Source organism: Giraffa tippelskirchi, chromosome 13 (assembly GCF_054371585.1).
Source record: "Giraffa tippelskirchi isolate mGirTip1 chromosome 13, T2T-mGirTip1v1.2.pri, whole genome shotgun sequence".
NCBI lineage: Eukaryota > Metazoa > Chordata > Mammalia > Artiodactyla > Giraffidae > Giraffa > Giraffa tippelskirchi.
Genome location: NC_137287.1, coordinates 68,299,644 through 68,318,144, shown reverse-complemented (window position 1 = coordinate 68,318,144; position 18,501 = coordinate 68,299,644). Strand labels below are relative to the sequence as shown.

At 39.7% G+C, this 18,501-nt stretch overlaps 1 protein-coding gene across 6 annotated transcripts in view; it reads right to left on the bottom strand.

Moving 5' to 3' along the window:
- Positions 1–3,613: 3,613 nt before the first annotated feature.
- Positions 3,614–18,501, bottom strand: part of OTUD1 (OTU deubiquitinase 1) — a 132,509-nt gene continuing 117,621 nt past the window's right edge. For 3 of the 6 annotated variants that reach the window (XM_081556785.1, XM_081556788.1, XM_081556786.1), the window contains 2 exons: positions 7,145–7,240; positions 6,042–6,440 (listed from right to left, as the gene is read on the bottom strand). The gene's annotated coding sequence lies outside the window, so the exon portion shown is untranslated. Of the gene's footprint in view, positions 4,552–5,857; positions 5,912–6,041; positions 6,441–7,144; positions 7,241–13,456; positions 13,519–18,501 lie in introns of those variants that run through there. The other 3 variants (XM_081556789.1, XM_081556791.1, XM_081556787.1) reach the window with 2 other exon arrangements.

Below are 18,501 nucleotides of genomic sequence, written 5' to 3'. Positions count from 1 at the left end.
TCCACTCTCAGCTGCTGGGCCGAGACCACTCAAGCCAATCCCATTTGCTCTGCTGTTAATACTGGACTGAAGCAAAGCAAATCATCCCAGGGCATTGCTGGACCTCTGCTCAGGTTTTGAATTATATTCTTGTGTGTGTACCTCTAGGGTTCTAAATAATTTTTGAACAGCCCCACCAGCAGAGTTCAGCATTGGGCTTTACTAGATGTGTCTCTTGCTTCTTTGGGAAAGGACAGGACAATATCCTAGTCCCTGCCTGGCTCAAGCACAAGCTTCAGAGGCAACAACTCCAGATAGATAAGAATAGGGGCATCTGGTTTCAGGCATTATCTAGATAAGATAGGGACTTTAATCTAGGTTTTTAGAGGTGTGGTTCTGGGGTTCCTAAACATGTTTCAGTTGCTTCTAAGATAAAGTGTGTTTTCTTGGGAGAAGGTTTATTGCTTTTACTAGATTCTTCAAGGAGTCGATGAATTAAAAAGTGTTAGTGTATTAGTGAGGGTTGTCCAGAGATACAGAACCAATAGGAGATAGATAGGTAGATAGATAGAGGAATTGGCTCATGCAACTATTTAGGCTAATAAATTCCACATGTCTGATGTCTGCAAGCTGGTGATCCAGGAAAGCCAGAGGTATAATTCAGTCCAAATCCAAAGGCCCGAGAATCAGGTGAGTCAATGCGATTAATCCTAGTCTGAGGGCAGGAGAAGATGGAATGTCATGTCCCAGCTCAATCAGTGAGGCAGGGGGAAAATATGGGGGAGCAACAAATTTCTCCTTCCTCTGCCTTTTGTTCTCAACAGATTGGATGATCCCCAACCACTTGGGGAGGGCAGTCCACTGTAGTGAGTCCACTGATTCAAACATTAAGCTCATCCAGAAATACCTCACAGACCCACCCACAAACAATGACTAACCTGGGCACCCATGGTCCAGTCATGTTGACATATAAAAGTAACCATTACAGTTAAGAACCTTGGTAGAGGTATCCTGGACATCATTTTCCTTGAGTTCAGGCAAAAGTGCAGAAGCAGTAATCCAAGGCTCAAGAGAACCAGGAGAGTAGACTCAGGTTTGTACTGCAGGCAAGAAACTGGAGAAGGAAATGGCAACCCACTCCAGTATTCTTGCCTGGAAAATCCCATGGACAGAAGAGCCTGGCAGGCTATAGTTCATAGGGTTGCAAAAAGTTGGACACGACTGAGCGACTTCACTTCTTCTTCTTCTTCTTCTTCTTCTTCTTCTTCTTCTTCTGGCAGTGGTTCTCAATCTTGATTGCTCATTAGGACCACTGGGAACTTAGAGAAGTCCAGAGAGATGCCCTATTAGTTGAATAAGACCGCATTAAATCCAGGTTGGAGGTGTTTGTGTTTCTGTGACTTAAGGATTCTCAAGAGATCCTTGAGCAAATTCACCCAGAGAGGTCAAGTTTCTGTCTTCAGCTCTACAGCCCCACACAGATCAGATCTGGTGGCTCAGGTGGTAAAGAATATGCTTGCAATGCAGGAGATCAAGGTTTGATCCCTGGGTTGGTAAGATCCTCTGGAGAAGGAAATGGCAACTCACTCCAGTATTCTTGCTTGAAGAATCCCATGGACAGAGGAGCCTGGCAGGCTACAGTCCATCGGGTTGCAAAGAGTCAGATGTGACCGAGCAACTAATACTTCCCACTTCCTTCGAAGTAGATGGTCAGACAATTTATACTTCTAAAGGAAATTACTTGGGAGAATAATTACTTGTGGTGCATTAAAATTCAATGTTTTTTATCAGAGATATCAAAGTCTTACCTGCTTAGGATCTAAGGGACATTAGAAGTATGCTTCATAATATTCTTGAATGGTATTTAGAAAGACTGAAATCTTTCCTGCTGAATAGCCTCATATTGGTGTTGCGGCTTAATATAAATACCCAGGACTTTTACCTATTCCCCAAGAAGAAGTTCACACAGTCTAAAAATTTTAAACCTTCTATTTTCTGGATATTCATCCCAAATTTTCCAGTTTCATTTTATCCCATTAATTCCAGTGAAGTGAAGTGAAAGTTGCTCAGTCATGTCAGACTCTTTGTGACCCCATGGGCTATACAGTCCATGGAATTCTCTAGGCCAGAATACTGTAGTGGGTAACAATTCCCTTCGCCAGGGGATGTTCCCAACCCAGGGATTGAACCCAGGTCTCTTGTATTGCAGGAGGATTCTTTACCAACTGAGCTATCAGGGAAGCCTAATTAATTCCAGTGGCAACCACTTATAGCATATTATCTCAACAAATCACTCATCAGTGTATTATTTCAGAGAGCATTCATTCCGAGCAAAAGCATTTATTTCCAAAATTTCTGTTCTCTTTTCAGTGTGTGAAAAATGATCATTGTAATTAGGCATAGACACTATTTAATTTTGATTAGTGATCTACAAAGTAAAGTGTAGAAACATGAACTATCCAAATCAGGACACAGTCTGAATATAAGGCATGTGAGCAATATACTTTGGTAAAATATTTAAAAGGGGCTTATTGCTTAGCTAATTTTAGCATTTATCTTAATTATTTAAAACCCTATTTTTTTAAAAAACATTAAATAATGCTTCCTGCAAACTCCCCTTTGGTTTGAAGGTAAGTAGGCATTAACTTTTTTTTTGCAGATGCTAATGAAAGCCTGAAATTAACCACCCCATTCTACACTCTCTGCAGTTTTCTCCTGGCTCCCCAATATATATTTTACATCTCTGAGTTTTGATCCTTCTTGTGTAATGTATCAACTAAATTCTGTATTTTTTAAGATAAGAAATACCAAACAAGACAAGCCTATGGTGAAAAGTTCATCAAGCACTTGAATTTAGTGTAGCAATTTGTCTGCCTCTTAATTCTGATTGGATAAACACCAGTTTCTGATGACCAGTTTAGGAACTCAATGATGGTGGGTGGATTACACAACACATCTAGGAAGCGTGAGTACCCTACATCCCAGAGTGACTGGCTCTTCATCTCAAAGTTCTGGATGCTTGAGGCACTAGAGAGCAGCTCTTCCTCTGAGCTGTCCTCACCACTGGGAAATAAATCAACAGAAAAGTCTCTGACTTCAGAGCCATCTGTGTAGCCTGGGTTCACATCCCCTTTCTGTCACCTAGAGCCCTGTCACCCTCTTGAAGGTCACAAACTGTGTGAACTTCAGTTTCCCATTGGCAAAATGTGATTACTAATGCCTGCCTCTGAGGATTTTATGTGTATTACATAACATATCTGGCTGGGGGAGAGGGAGGCAGTCAATAAATGGAAATGATCCTTATTGCACGTTCCCAGAGTCTATTAGCATCACTGCATTTTCTTTCAGCAGAGAAAAATTTATTAAAATCCATTAAAGAATACTTACTTTTATGTAACTGTACCTCCTAACATTTTCTAGACCAATAACTAATATTTACTGAGTGTCTACATTGTACCAGGGATGAGGTTCTGTACTGAGGACAGAGCAGTGGACAGGGCCCACCCCAGCTTGCTGTTCCTGTGTTTTACAGGTAACTCAGTCCCTCCGTCTGCTTTGTTCATCTTTGGTGGTTTCAGCAAGAAGTCTAATAAACCCTCCTAGCCGGGGGAAAAAAAACAAACAAAAGCTATTATTCGCCTTAGGAATTTATTGAATGCTAACTGTAATAAGCATTTGTATCTGTTTTAAATTTTTTATTGAGTTATAATGTAAATACCATACAATTCACTTGCTCGACTTGCACAATTCAGTGATTTTTGGTATATTTACACAGTTGTGCAACTATCACCACAGGCATAGAGGGTTTTTTTTTTTGATTTGGGCTTTTTTTTATTTTTTGGCCATGGGACATGTGGGATCTTAGTTACCCAGCCAGAGATAGAACTTGCACCCCCTACATTGGAAGCGCAGAATCTTCACTGCTGGACCACCAGGGAAGTCTCAGCATTTGTACCTTAATTCACAATAATCCTATGAGGCAAGTTCTATTATTATTGCCATTTCACAGAGAAAGAAACCAAGGCACAAACAGATAAGTAAAGTGTTAACATCACGGCACGAATGTGTGGCTGACCCTGGACCATGGACCCCGGCAGGCCAGCTGCAGAGCCCAGGCTCTTAGCCCCATGCTCCCCGCATCACACAGATGCAGCAGAGCTGGAAGCAGCCTCATCTTCTCCAGGACACACAGCACATGTATACACCTTGAGCCCTGTGCCATGGATGCAATTTGGACAAATATCCATAGGCTCTGGGAAAAAAGAAGACCCAGAAAAATTCTTGCTATCAGGTGGTTCTAGATCTAAAACTCTTAACGAGGAGGGAAAGGTAGGCAAAGGTTCACCCTTATACCTCCTTCAGAAGGGTCAAATATGCCAAGAGGACTCACCCTGAGATGTGCCAGATTATCCTGAAAACTTGTATTTCCTTCCCAGGGGAAGGGACTTGTATTAACAAAAATGAGTGTTTCTTTACTGGGGACATCGGGAGACAGAGGTAGGGGGGCCTCCCCTTAGTGGGCTTCATACACAAATTGTGGCTCTGCAGTTGATGGGTTGGGGTTGTTTGAAGCTGCGGACCAAACAAGAAAGGAAGAATTGCATCAGGATTTATAATCATAGATCTATAACCATGGCTTCACCATGGCCAAACTCCCAATTCCACAAAGCTATCTAAGCTGGTCAGTGGTCCTCTTGGGGCCTGGAAAAAAGCTCTGTCCAGAGAAGAGTTCCACACAGAGTAGTGAACCTGTTTCTTTTTCATTTTTTAAAGCTTTTATTGAATTTGTTACAATACTGCTTCTGTTTTATGTTTTTTTTTTTGGTTGCAAGACATGTGGGATCTTAGCTCCCCAACCAAGGATTGAACCTGGGCCCCCTGCATTGAAAGGCGACATCTTACTTAACAGAGTTTGTATGATGCATCCAGAGTGAATTGGCACTACAGGAGGCAAAGCAAAAGTGGAGAGACACACAGCTATGGTAGGAGGAACCATGACATGGAGAGATACTAGCTCTTAGCCCAGGAGCAGCAGAAGAGACAGATGGTGGCTGAGACACCCTTCACCATGGAACAGTGGATCACCATGCAAGCAGTGATGCCCAAGGTGGGGTCTGCAAGATGATCCACTGTGACATTAGAAGAAAATAGTAGAGCTCTTATTTGCATTTATTTATTTATCTCATTGCTTCTTCATTTTTATTTTTCCATACATTAAAAATATATATATTGGGGACATGCTCTATTTTTTTGACCACTGAAGGATGAAAAGTGGTTGGAAGCCACTGCAAAAAGCAGTAGATGCGCTTCTTCTAGGTGAGCCACCAGAATGATGTTATATACGGAAAATGTTCCTATTTGCCATGAGGCCCAGACCTAGGACTGCTGTCTGCACCTACCTCTCTCCCTGTACTTCCCTAAACACCCACTGATAAAGTATCCCAAGGGATCTCTGGAAGAGCCCAACCAAGAGACAGTATCCAGTTTTGGTCTATGGTTTCATGAGGGCAACAGCCATGTATGAGGCTGAGGCTAGGGGAGATCAGAGCTTCAACCACAGAAGGAATTCAAACAGTTCCAGGGAGAAGGTATGAGGTGGCCCCAGACACCATCAGGGAAATGAGAAATTTGGAATTGCAGCTAGCTTCCTATTGGCCTTCATTAAAAGTTGCATCTTTTCTATCAATCATTCTCTTTTGGATGTACACCTCTGAAGCAGTTAACTTGAGTGTGTTACATTGAACGTTTGGGTAGCTACACAGTGCAGCTCCCTTGGAACCATTTAACATCAAACATTTAAAAAACAAAAGGAAATTTCAAGGCAAGATCTCTAAAGGTCATCAAGCTTTCATAAATTTTCATCAAATTTTCTACCTACCCTGTAGGTCTAGTAGCTGGAAAACTTTTCCAATAGAAAAAAACACAGAAAAAGCTGTAATAAAGAAATGAGGCAAAATCCACTTAAAAAACAGAAATAGAAGCAATTTCCAATGCAGAATACTGGAAGGATTTTAGTGATTTTATCCCATATCACAAGCAAAAATAAAACAATCACAAATATAAAGTAATGTGGTATTTTACATATATTATGTTCTAAATTCCATAATTATTACTGCTAATGGTTGAATTCATGAGCAGGGTAACATAGATCAATGGTGATTAGCCATCCTTTCCATATTCTATACTTGTGAAAACTTGGCTGTTACTTCATAAATGATGTTTCTTGCAAAAGGAGAAAATATCTTCATAAATAATTTCAGTAGTCTTTCACCTATGAACACCATCCCTCTTTGTAGATTCCATTTGTCCCATTTAAAGATGTCTTAAAATGTTAACATACTATAAGTTGTTATTACAGTATTTATGATACCTTTGCTCCAGAAGACCCATTCAACTACCAAAAAGTTCAGTCATGTTGCTGCCAAAATACCTCTCAGCTCTGGTCATGTGTCCATTTCCATCTAGCAAGGCAGAAAAACACAAAGAGAAATTAATCGTGGTCTCTGGGCTAAAGGAACTTGTACTCTAGCAGGGGGGACAAAACATGCACAAAAATAATTATGATACAAGAGTAAATATGTGATAAGACTATAAAAAATAACATCATAAAAAGTGGAAGGATGTCAGAAAGATGGCACTCACTTCCAGAGTAGGGGGGAGGAGTGTCATGAGATTTACAGAGAAAGGTGTACTTGATCCAGGCATTAAGGGACAAGGTATGACTTAAGCTGATTGAGGGGGAAGCAGAGGAGAGGGAGCAGGAGGGGAGTAGAGGTGTGGGAGCTGGGGTGGGGGGCTTGAGGGTAGAAAGAAGAGGAACCAAAAAAGTCACACCTTCTAAAACAAAGAATGGAAAACCTTGGAGTCCAGTTAGAAAGCAAGTTATGGGATAAAGTTAGCTCCAAAGTAATTGGAGACAAGTATGGTGGGCTACAGTCCATGGGGAGGCAAAGAGTCAGACATGACTGAATGACTTCACTTTCCCTTTCCTATAGAAGTAGGTAATAAAGAAGGATATTAATAAAGAAGGTTCGTTGGTTGGTTAAAAGGATATGGTTTAAAGCATCTTCTCTTACCTTTATCTATTTCCTTCTTCCAGCCTTGAGTGTCCTCACTCCACTTTAGAAACCCATAGACTACTGGGTTTGTTTATTTGTTTACTTACTAGACTCTTCCCGGATCAGGAGCTCCGAGAGCAGGGCTGGTGTCATTTCCCTCTTTGTAGCCACAAAGTCCAACGGGGAGCTTGGCGTGTAGATGTCTATGGAATGAATGAATGCCAGGCTGTAGGAACCATCTCTGTATAGCAGTCATCTGGTTATGTTCAAGATTTTGTTATTAATGACCAAGTCTAAATGTTTACAAAGGAGGAAAACAGGACAATGGCTCAGCAAGCCAGCTGGACAGTCAGACTGACCTGGGTTGGAGTCCACCTCTGCTATTTCCTCAATCTGAGTGAGACTTTACACAAACACTTTTCTGACAAACATACATTACCTTCATTTGTAAAACAATCATAACATTTACCTCCCAGCATTATGGCGAGGATTAAATAAGCTCATGTGTGTTGGACCCTTAGCACATTGCCTGGAACCTAGTAAGTGCTTAATTTATATAAGTTATCTTGCTATTTAATATTAAATATAGTTTGTCAATGACACTTGTAAAGTTGCTTAATATGTCAGCATGACATTGGTTTTATGTTCAAAGCACAGAGGCTGGATAATAATAGCACTTTATTTTAATTCTAAAATGGTACCACCATGATTCTCTTTCTGGTGGGCATTTCTTCTTAATTTCTTTTTTATTTTGACATATTACACACACAAAGAAGAATGAAAAAGGACACAAACATACATTGTAATGTATAATTATGTGGTAAATATGCTTATAACCAATGTCCAAGATTTAAAATGAAATATTGGTTGCTCCTCTGAAGTCCCCACTGTGACACTTCTTATTCAAAGAGGTGACCACTGCCCTGATTATTCTGGTGGGAGGTCTTGTCCTAACTCTCCTAGCTTCCTTATAGTTTTATTCCCTATGAAGTGTGCTTTCTCTTATTTTTCAATTTTATATCAATTAAAAATAAACTGTATGCATTCTTATGTGCCTTGCTCTTTTAATCAGTATTGTGTTCTTAAGATTCTTCCTCCCCACCCAAAACCCTCTATTTTCTCCTTTTACATTGTTGTAGAATTGCAATGTGCTAATGGATGTACCACGATTTAGTGATTCACTTAATGTTTATGGCCATTTTACTGTTAATGGACATTTGGTTCATTTACAGTTGAAGATCATTATTAAAATTCTGCTTGGAACACTCTTACACATCTCCTGAGACACAGTTGTGTGCATTTCTCTAGGGATATATCCAGGAGTATGATTGCTATGTTGTAAAGTATGTGTAGCTCCAATTTTACCGGAAAATGCAAACTGTTTTCCAAAGTAATTGTACTAATTTCTACTACTACCAACAGTGTATGAGAGCGCTCCACATCCCAGCCAACATTTGTTATTATCAGAGTTTTAATTTTGCCACTCCTGTGTGTGTCCTAGGATCTTGGCTTGTATTTTGCAATTATTAATGAACTTCAGCATCTTGCATATTCTTATTCATTGTTTAGATTTCCTTTTTTTGTGAAGTGCTTATTTAAGACTTTTGCTCATTTTTTTCATTGGGTTGTCTGCCTTTTTCTAATTGATTTGTAGATACAAATCTATGTTGATTGTATGTTGCAGATATCATTTCCTTCTGTGGCTTGTAATTTCACACTATTTGTGGTGCCTTTTCATGAGTTTGATTAAGCACTTTAAAATGTTTGTTCTCACATTTAAGTTTATAATCCATGTGAAGCTGATTTGTGTGTGTGGTGTGAGGAAGGGGTCCAGTTTGATTCTTTTCACATTTGTGCTGTGCTCAGTCGCTCAGCTGTCTGACTCTTTGTGACCCCATAGACTGTAGCCAGCCAGGCTCTTCTGTCCATGAGATTCTCCAGGCAAGAATAGTGGAGTGGTTGCCATTTCTTCTTCCAGGAGATCTTCCCAATCCAGGGATTGAACACATATCTCCTATGTCTCCTGCATTGCAGGCAGATTCTTTACCCGCTGAGCCATCATAGAAGCCTTCTTTTCACATTTAGATACTGTTCATTGGAAGCACTGATGTTGAAGCTGAAACTCCAATACTTTGGCCACATGATGTGAAGAGCTGACTCATTTGAAAAGACCCTGATGCTGGGAAAGATTGAGGGCAGGAGGAGAAGGGGATGACAGAGGATGAGATGGTTGGATGGCATCACCGACTCCATGGACATGGGTTTGGGTGGACTCCGGGAGTTGGTGATGGACAGGGAGGCCTGGCATGCTGCGATTCATGGGGTCACAAAGAGTCGGACATGACTGAGTGACTGAACTGAACTGAACTGATACCAGCATTATTTAACAAGAAGACCATCATTTCCCCAATTGTTCTGGACTACCTCCTTTGTCACAAATCATATCAGTTTATGCCTGAGTATGTTTTGGGTATCCTTATTCTTTTTAAGGAGTCTTTTAATTTGCAACAATTCCACACAGTCATGACTTATATTTGGCAGAAGAAATCCTCTTTCCTCATAACTCTTCTTCCAATGTGCCTTGAATATTATTGAGAATTTTTTATTTCTTTAAGAGTTTAATATCAGCTGGCTAAAATGAAAATCAGTCTCTTGGGGTTTTAATTGGGATTTCGTTGAATATTGAGACTGATTTGGGAAAAATTTAAATCCTTACTATGTCAACTCTTTCAATCCATGTAGATGGCATATCACTCCATTTATTTAGATCTTCCTTCCTTTCTCCCAATAAAGTTTTGTAGTTTTTCTTATAGAGTACTTGTACATTTTTTGCTAGATTTTTCACTAATGTGAAAGTCTGGGTTCTTTTTACTGTATGTTATCAAATCATTTACAGTATCTTTTATTTAATAGACCTTTTCTGTTTTTCAGATATAATACCAAGCATTTCAAATATACTATGTGTTATAATACTCACAATAATGTTACTAGCTCCTCCTACTATTATGCTCATTTTACTTTTGAACATGATGCTCAAAAGGGTTATATATATCACTCAAGGTCTCACAGTTAGTAAGTATCCAAGCCAGAATTTGGAAGGCTTGTCTGATTCCCAAGTCATGCTATGCTACTACCTCAGTTGGAGACGTGTCCTAAGGGAACTGAATGCATATCCGATATGCTTTGATGGGTAAGAAAGATCAAGGACCTGGGATAGTTACCACAGAGGATGGAAGAAGCAGAGGGATCCCAAGCACTCAGGAAACTGAAATAAGGTGTTGAGATGAGCAATGATGGGAATCACATAAAGTAAGGAGGTGCTGAAGACAAACATCACTCAAGCTGCCATTTTTCTTACGGCAAAGAGAAGTCAATCAGTTAGCTTAGGAGCTCCTGGGTATCAGGTTTGCTTCAGTGGCATCAATCCTGGACACACAGAGGCCATATCAGCAGTCTATGTTACCCACTTGCTATTTTTAAACTGAATTTTATTACCCAATTTGCCAGTCTTTTTCAACTGGTACCTTTCATTTGGATTTTCATCTTGGCATATGCACTTCCCCTAATTCTTACAGCTGTTTGCTCAAGCCAATTTTGAGGCTGATTTTGGGAGGACTCATCTATATTGAATACACAGGATATGAGAACATGCTTCTCATATAGAAGATTTTTATGAACAAAAATTCTTTGATATAGTTCCTAACCATCAATCTGCATTTTTTAAAATGTAGTTAAGAGCACCACTGGCCAGGAACTCTAAGAAGCAGAATGACAGCACAGATGGTCCAAGATTCTTAATGTCTAACGCTACATTTTAAAATGACGCTGTTTCATGGCGTTGATCTGCCTGCCTCTTGAATTCTTCAGAAAATGCATGTTAGATTGTAGTTGATTTTGAAGAACGATAGCTGTATAAGGTAAGCCGCGGTTAAATGCAGCTTTGCGATAATTGGCCTTCCTCCATTGTTCAGTTCATAATAGCTACAATAGCTCAGACTGCTAAAATAGATCCAATTATGTAGAAAAATATTAAAGGAACAGCAAGTATTTCCTCAGTTACTATACCTTGCCTAGAAAGTAAGCAAGGATTGTTTTTTCTTTTAGCTTATGACTGTACATAAATTTAAGGTCCAGTAAAATGCAGAAACCCAGAAATAAAAATATAGAAGAAAACCCTCACTTAGCAAAAGTTCAGACAATCCTGAAAATTACAAAAGTAAAATGTGGATGATAGGGATATGGAAAGATTATAAAAAGTAAGAGGCATGATTTAAGAACTTTGATGCATATTTAATACTACAAATTTGTTTCTGAAAAAACTATAGTACACTTTGCACATGTGTCTAGTATAAATACATACAATTTTAAATAAAAGTAAATTAGTAAATGAATAAAGAGATTCATATATTTGATGTGTATTTTATCTCATGGTAGATGTATGTTATCTGAGATAAATGCTAATTGTTGTTCAGTCGCTCAGTTGAGTCTGACTTTTTGTGACCCCATGGGCTTCCCTGTACTTCCAGGCTTCCCTGTACTTCACTGTCTCCCAGAGTTTGCTCAAACTCATGTCATTGAGTCAGTGATGCCATCCAATCATCTTGTCCTCTGTCATCACCTTCTCCTCCTGCCTTCAATCTTTCCCAGTGTCAGGGTCTTTTCTAATGAATCAGCTCTTCACATCAGGTGGCCAAAGTATTGGAGCTTCAGCTTCAGCATCAGTCCTTCCAATGAATATTCAGGGTTGATTTCATAATGTCAGAAATTTGAAGATTGATGGATTTTGTAAATTACTTAATCATTTCAAAGTACATTAAGTTTTTTTCCCTCATTTTGCCCCAATTTTAGCATCTCCTTTTGTGAACCATTTCTAATTTCACTTGTTGTAGTCAATTGTCACATTCCTATTTCCTCTATTTAGGGAAATTTTTAAGATTCTTTTGATTGTCCTTCCCATAGTTCTTCAACTTTAAGCTAGACCCAACTTATGATATATTTTTAATTTTTTTTAAATACTTAGGAAACTGGGAAGACACTTTCTTAGAAAATTACGTTGTTTGTGGTTGTTAGGTTCCCAGGCCAGCTCATAAAAACAAAACAAAACCATTTCTTGCAAATTGTTCCTGGAGCTTAACTCCAATAATACTTTAGAATCTATACACCATTTCTTACAATTATACCATGGGAAATAAATTCCTTTTAAAACTGAGATATCAGAAAAGCACTTTATTTCCCTACTGCAGTGGGACTTGGACTTCCTCTTCAACTGTCTCCCTTCTACCTTCTGAGGCCTAACAATGGGGAGACCCTCTCCAACCCAGGACACTCAGGGGGGCTTTTATAAACTAGTGTAGGGGCTCCAGCCCCAGGACTAATGGTGGGGTGCTGGGAAATACGCAAAATGAGGTAGGCCTTGGGTGGGAGTTTAGGGGAAGAGGAACAGGTTGAGGGTCAAGGCTTTCTTTCAGTATTCTGACTGAGCCCAAGTTTTGCCTTCTACTGTCAATGTTCTGTTTCTGATCCTGTCCACAAATAGTGGCACACCAGTCTCTTTTTTCCTTTCCTCTTTCTGTTGCCTCTACCCAAGACAGTATTCCTCCTTGACCAAAATATGAACAAGATCAGTCTGCTGGCTTTCTTCCTTTAGCCTTTGCCCAAGGACATGAGTCTCTTGAGAAGGACTTAAGGGTTCTGACCATTGGAGGTGACTGGGAAACACATGCGTGACAAGGTGATTCCTTTTTTCTGTCCTCTATTTCCCCTATTTCCTAAGGAATATCAGGTCTGCAAATACATGTTAATAATGAGTCTTTTACTTCTATTTATTTATTTATTTTTGGCTGCCCACACAGCATGCAGGATCCTTGTTGTGTGACCAAAGATCAAACCTGTACCCCCTGCAGTGAAAACGTGGAGTCTTAACCACTAGACCAGCAGAGAAGTCCCTATGTGTTAATGATGAGTCTTGAACGTAAAGGCTCAAGTCAGAGTTATCCCATCTCATGGGGTCTGAAACAAAAGCTTTCTGGGACCTTTTTTTCACTGAAGAAGCTAATAACTGACCCCTTAAAGGAAAGTATGGAGGATGAATTAGGGTTACGTGGGTCAAAGTACTCAGCACAGTGCTTAGCACATAGAACATTTTTAGTAAATGATCACTTCTTTTCCCCTTATGGGCCTTTCAAACTTTGGTCAGAGGAGGGAAGCAGCTATTTCTGCAAAACCAACAAACACTTAGCAGCTCTAATTTGAAAATTAACATACCAGTATGTATTCTGCAAATCCTGTTAACAGAGGTTGTCAAATAGTGGGTCCACTGAATTAATTACACTTGACATCTTTAACAAATAAGCACAGATGGTAATTTGTAGTCAATGGTAATCTCAGATCAAACTATTTTAGCATCAAATTTGACTTACTATGAATTAATCTTCTCAGTTTGGGGTTTTCTTCTGTGTAGAAATATTTGCTCACAAGCTCTCTGAACACAAAGAAACCCAAAAAACTAAAATGTAATTTTTGCAGTTGACAATAGAACAAAAGTAAGCTAAATTTTGCCATAAAGGGTATTGTTTTAGGGATAAAGTTCATAATATGGGGAAAATTATAATATAAATGATGTTGTCAACTCATATTTTTCATGCCATTACTCTTTGTTTTATGTTGTAGCAGAAAAAAATGAAACTAATAGTTTTAGAGGCAGTTCTCATGGGAGTTAGAAATTCTGGTTTGGACATTCTGAGTACATCAAGTTTTCTTCACTGGAAAATGGAAAATCATCTCAAGGGGGTATCATAAAAAAGAACTGGGAATGAGATGAAAGGGAACAAATAAAATGGGTATTCATGCCAAGTCATCTTGGGTTTGAGTTCCAGCTCACCACTCACTAGCTACATGATGGTGATCAATTTAAGCTCTGCAAATCTTAATTTCTATATTATAATCTGTAAAGGAAGAGTAATATCTGAATTGTAGGTTATCATGCAGATTAAGTAAAGCAATCTAAATGCCTTTAGCTCAGTTTCAGACACATAGTAGGTGCTTACCAATGTTAACCCCCAACACCCTCCCTTTCCAGATAAAGAAATATAGAAACATGTGCAGAGTATCTTAATTAATAGTAAAATATTTATGCAATGTTTGCTATGTGCCAGGGTCTGTCTTAAACACTTTAAAAATATTAATTCTCATCACAACCTGTGAAAAGTGCAATTATTCTCTCTCTTCTACAGATGAAGAAATTGAGGCACAGAGTGTTAACAATTTGTTCAGTGTACACAGCAGGGAAGTTGTGGGGTCATCTTCAATCCTTGGCCATCGGGTTTGTACTTAAATCCCACACACGCTATCTCTCCCAAAAATGAATGAAACCGTTCAGTAGCATTCTTTGTGGTCAGAATTTCATTATCAAAGGTAAAATATGATATAGAAATACCAAAGGAATGGTCATACACCAAAACATTTAAAAATAAAATAATACTAAATACGCCCTCCAGATATTTTACCTTAAGGGATCTATGGGGCAAAGGGAGAAAGTGAAGCATGGGGATAGGAAGAGAGGGCATCATGGAGACTGGGAAGCCATTATCAAAGTCATCGCATCTAAAACAGTGCCTTCCCACCATCTAAGCAGGTAGAAACTTGTGGTTATGACAGAGCTTGTCCTTGAATTGTAGAAAACAGCACCACTGCCACTGGGCACCAGCCATCACTGCTTCCCTTGCTTGAGCCGTGAATATTTCTTTAAAATAAAACCTCTGTCCCAACAGAGCTCTGTTTCTCTAGGTTCATGGTTTGAGTTCATTTCCCTTAGCATTCTTTACCACTGAGCCACCTGGGAAGCCCCATCTATGCATGTATCTGTTTATCTATCTATTTGTATTTATTTGGTAATTCCAAGTTCCAGTCACCTTAACTTTGGCAGATTTCTAGTCTCTCCCTTCTACACAGGCTGGATGCCCTTGAGGTGTCAGATTAATTTGGCCATAGAGAAATGACAGTAGAAGCATCTCAAGCTTGGGTCACCCTTGACAATCCCCACTGACAGAACTATTTAATGGGTATCTCAGAGCTTCCCTGGTGGCTCAGTGGTAAAGAATCTGCCTGCAAATGCAGGGGACACAGGTTTGATCCCTGATCCGGGAATGCCACAGAGCAACAAAGACCATGCGACACAACTATTAAGCCTGCACCCTACAGCCCATGCTCCACAACAAGAGAAACCACCACAATGAGAAGCCTGTGCACTGCAGCTAGAGAGTAGCCCCAGCAGCAACAAAGACCCAGCACAGCCAAAAATAAATAAATAAAATTACAATGGATATCTCAGAAGACTGTTCACTTGAAGGCACAGACATGATACCATGGTCCTAGACTATCTCTGGTCTAGAGATTTGCCTGAACGCTAAAATATTCTTAGTAAAATATTTCCACTGGAAAGAAAGCTAGTATTATTCCTGAACAATACCAGGAATTGTAGGAACGTGCTTATGAAGAAACATCTTTTTTTTTCCTAGTTAATTGGTTTGTGAGTGTGTGTGTGTTTGATTTGTTTTATTTTAGGTGGTGAATGGCTGCATAGACATTATAAGCATATCTTTGAAACAAGACTGACCAAATTTCAGGCCTGCACATTTTTGTGGGCTTAGTGATGAAAGAGTACTGCTATTTTAAGAAGTGATTAAGAGCAGCTTTTTTTAGACTCAAAATTTAATCGAGATTTTTCTTTCTTTTGTCAATTGTTCTCTGACAAGCGAGTTCATTTCCAAGTACATTAGGCTGAATGAGATTCCAAGAGGCCCAGGAATATCCTTCCCGACTCCCTCTCAACAAAGGGGACAGTGTCCTCTTCCAGATTAAAAAGCCCCTTCAGAGGGAGCATATCACAAGCCTGCTGCTAAGACTAAAAGCTGGTCAGGGTCCTGGGAGGAAGCTGGCAAGGGGCCATGGACCAAGAATTCAAGATTATGAAATCCTGATCCATTTCCCTCCTCTAAAGACAGCTGAAAGACAGACAACCTCTTTGAAAACTCAAGATGTTGATCTACTGACATAGAGTTGAGCTTTCCTCAACTCTGCCCTGTCACCTTTTCCTTTTGGAAGCCTGTTATCTAAGCAAAAGTGCTAATAAAAACTGACACTCACACCTTGCTTCCAGCTTGTCTTGGCCAGCGTTAAAGGACCATGATCTAATTGGAATAGTCCCTACGAATGACATAACCACAGGGGCCGGGGAAAGCATATAGGGCATGAAATGCAATATCGTATTCAAAACAAATATAAGGCGATAGATTGTGACATATATAAATTCCTCTCTTGTTCTATAGGTCTAAAGAAATCGGCCTGTAGAAACTGATGGATTATAACGTAACTGAGCAGGACCCTGAGGGGCCTTCCCCCACATCCTCTGCTTTAGCTCCTCTCTGAAGTACCTGGATAATAGTATTCAATGCAAAATTTCCTGACTTGTTTTGCAGATGCAAAATCCCCATCTCCCCCCAAATGGAAGATCTTAATTACTTGACCACCCTAATCACATAGTCCCAGGCCTCCTGGAGTCCAAGGACTGATAAAGTTAACCCTGTGACACCACTTTGTTCCCCTGTCATCATCAGAGAACAGTGCACAAGCTGATCCCAGACTCTGTGACTCTTCTCCCTCACCCAGCTTTCTTTAAAAGTGCTACCCAAACTCTTCCTGGGAGCTCCAGGCTTTTTAGGTTATGAGCCACCCTGTTTCCTTGCATGGCCCAGCAATAAACCTTTTTCTGCCCCCAACTCTTGACATTTCAGTTTGTTTGGCTTCCCCGTGCATTGGGCATTCGGACTAGCGTTAACAACAGAATACTCAAGAGTAGTATTTTCCCATTAAGGAAAAAATGTATGTATGTGATTTACTTGGAGAAAGGAATGGCAAACCACTTCAGTATTCTTGCCTTGAGAATGCCATGAATAGCATGAAAAGGCAAAAAGATATGACACTGAGAGCTGGAGAAGACTCTTGAGAGTCCCTTGGACTGCAAGGAGATCAAGCCAGTCAATCCTAAAGGAAATCAACTCTGAATATTTATTGGAAGGACTGGTGCTGAAGCTGAAGCTTCAGTACTTTGGCCTCCTGATGTGAAGAGCCAACTCACTGGAAAAGAGCGCAATGCTGGGAAAGATTGATGCCAAGAGAAAAAGGGAGCAACAGAGGATGAGATGGTTGGATGGCATTATTGACTCAATGGACATGAGTATGAGCAAACTCTGGGAGATGGTGAAGGACAGGGAAGACTGATGTGCTACATACAGTTCATGGGGACACACAGAGTTGGACACGACTTAGTGACTAAACAACAACAACAACAATTCAGTTTTCACAAGTCTCTGTTTCCCTCTTTTGCATTTGGTTGAGGGAGGGGAGCGAACACAGGATCTTTTCTCCAATTACAGAGAGTGCCACCAAGGGGGAGGCATGGGTCTGGCCAAATTACATACCAGGCTGTTGGATGAGTGCATATCAGTACAGACTTCCCCCTGCTATTCTTCCACACTGTCCCCAAATTTCTTTCATAGGCTTGAACCTCACTAATCCTGACTGGAGAGAATGGCATTCTCAAAATTTCTCTGGTAGAAGAATCCACATCTGAAAGTTGAAGCTCATCTTTCTTTCCATTTTCACTGTCTGCATTCCCCAAATGGTGGTTTTTGTGAGATGTTAGAAGGTATTACCCAATAAAATCTTCAAGGGTGAAGTACATTTGAGAAAGAATGGTCTTGAGGAAAACCCAGATCTCCTGCTGCAGAGGGCTATAGATTCCACTACATGCTAATATGCATCGCATCTCTCCAAGTAAGAAACAAAGTATGCACTGTCTTCCAAATTTATTGAACAACTTAACGTCTTTGTTTTTTTTTTTCAGGGACCCACTTGTGTCCCAGGGAATCTACTTGGGGAAATTTTATAATCATTTGGGGGAAATCTTATTAAAAAAAATCTTACAATTGTTTCCCAAGTTTCTCATTTTATATCCATATTTTTAAATGTTTTGTTCCTACATATCATATGTGTATTTATTGGATAGCATGTTAGTAAATATTAAAGAAATCAAATTAACATACTGTGTATTCTGACTCAACTCACTCAGCATTTAGAAAAAGTCTAACATCATGTGCTCAACTCTTTTAGAGTTTTGGGAAAATTTCAATACAAGATTTCAAATAGATGAAAGGCAGTATTAGCATAGTTTTTTAAGGTCTCAAATCAAAGACACCCATTCAGACAGCAAATTAGTTAATTCTTACTAACGTTCCATCACGGTGATAGAAGGAAATACCCATGTGCTTGCCCATCCAGAGCCATAGTACATTGATTTGATGAAGCACTTTCTGATTTGCAGCCTCTGATAATACCTATCAGCCGCCAGCAGCCAACTTTGATACCCCGCTGAAGGGCGAGTTAAGCAGCTTTAACTTGAAAAGGA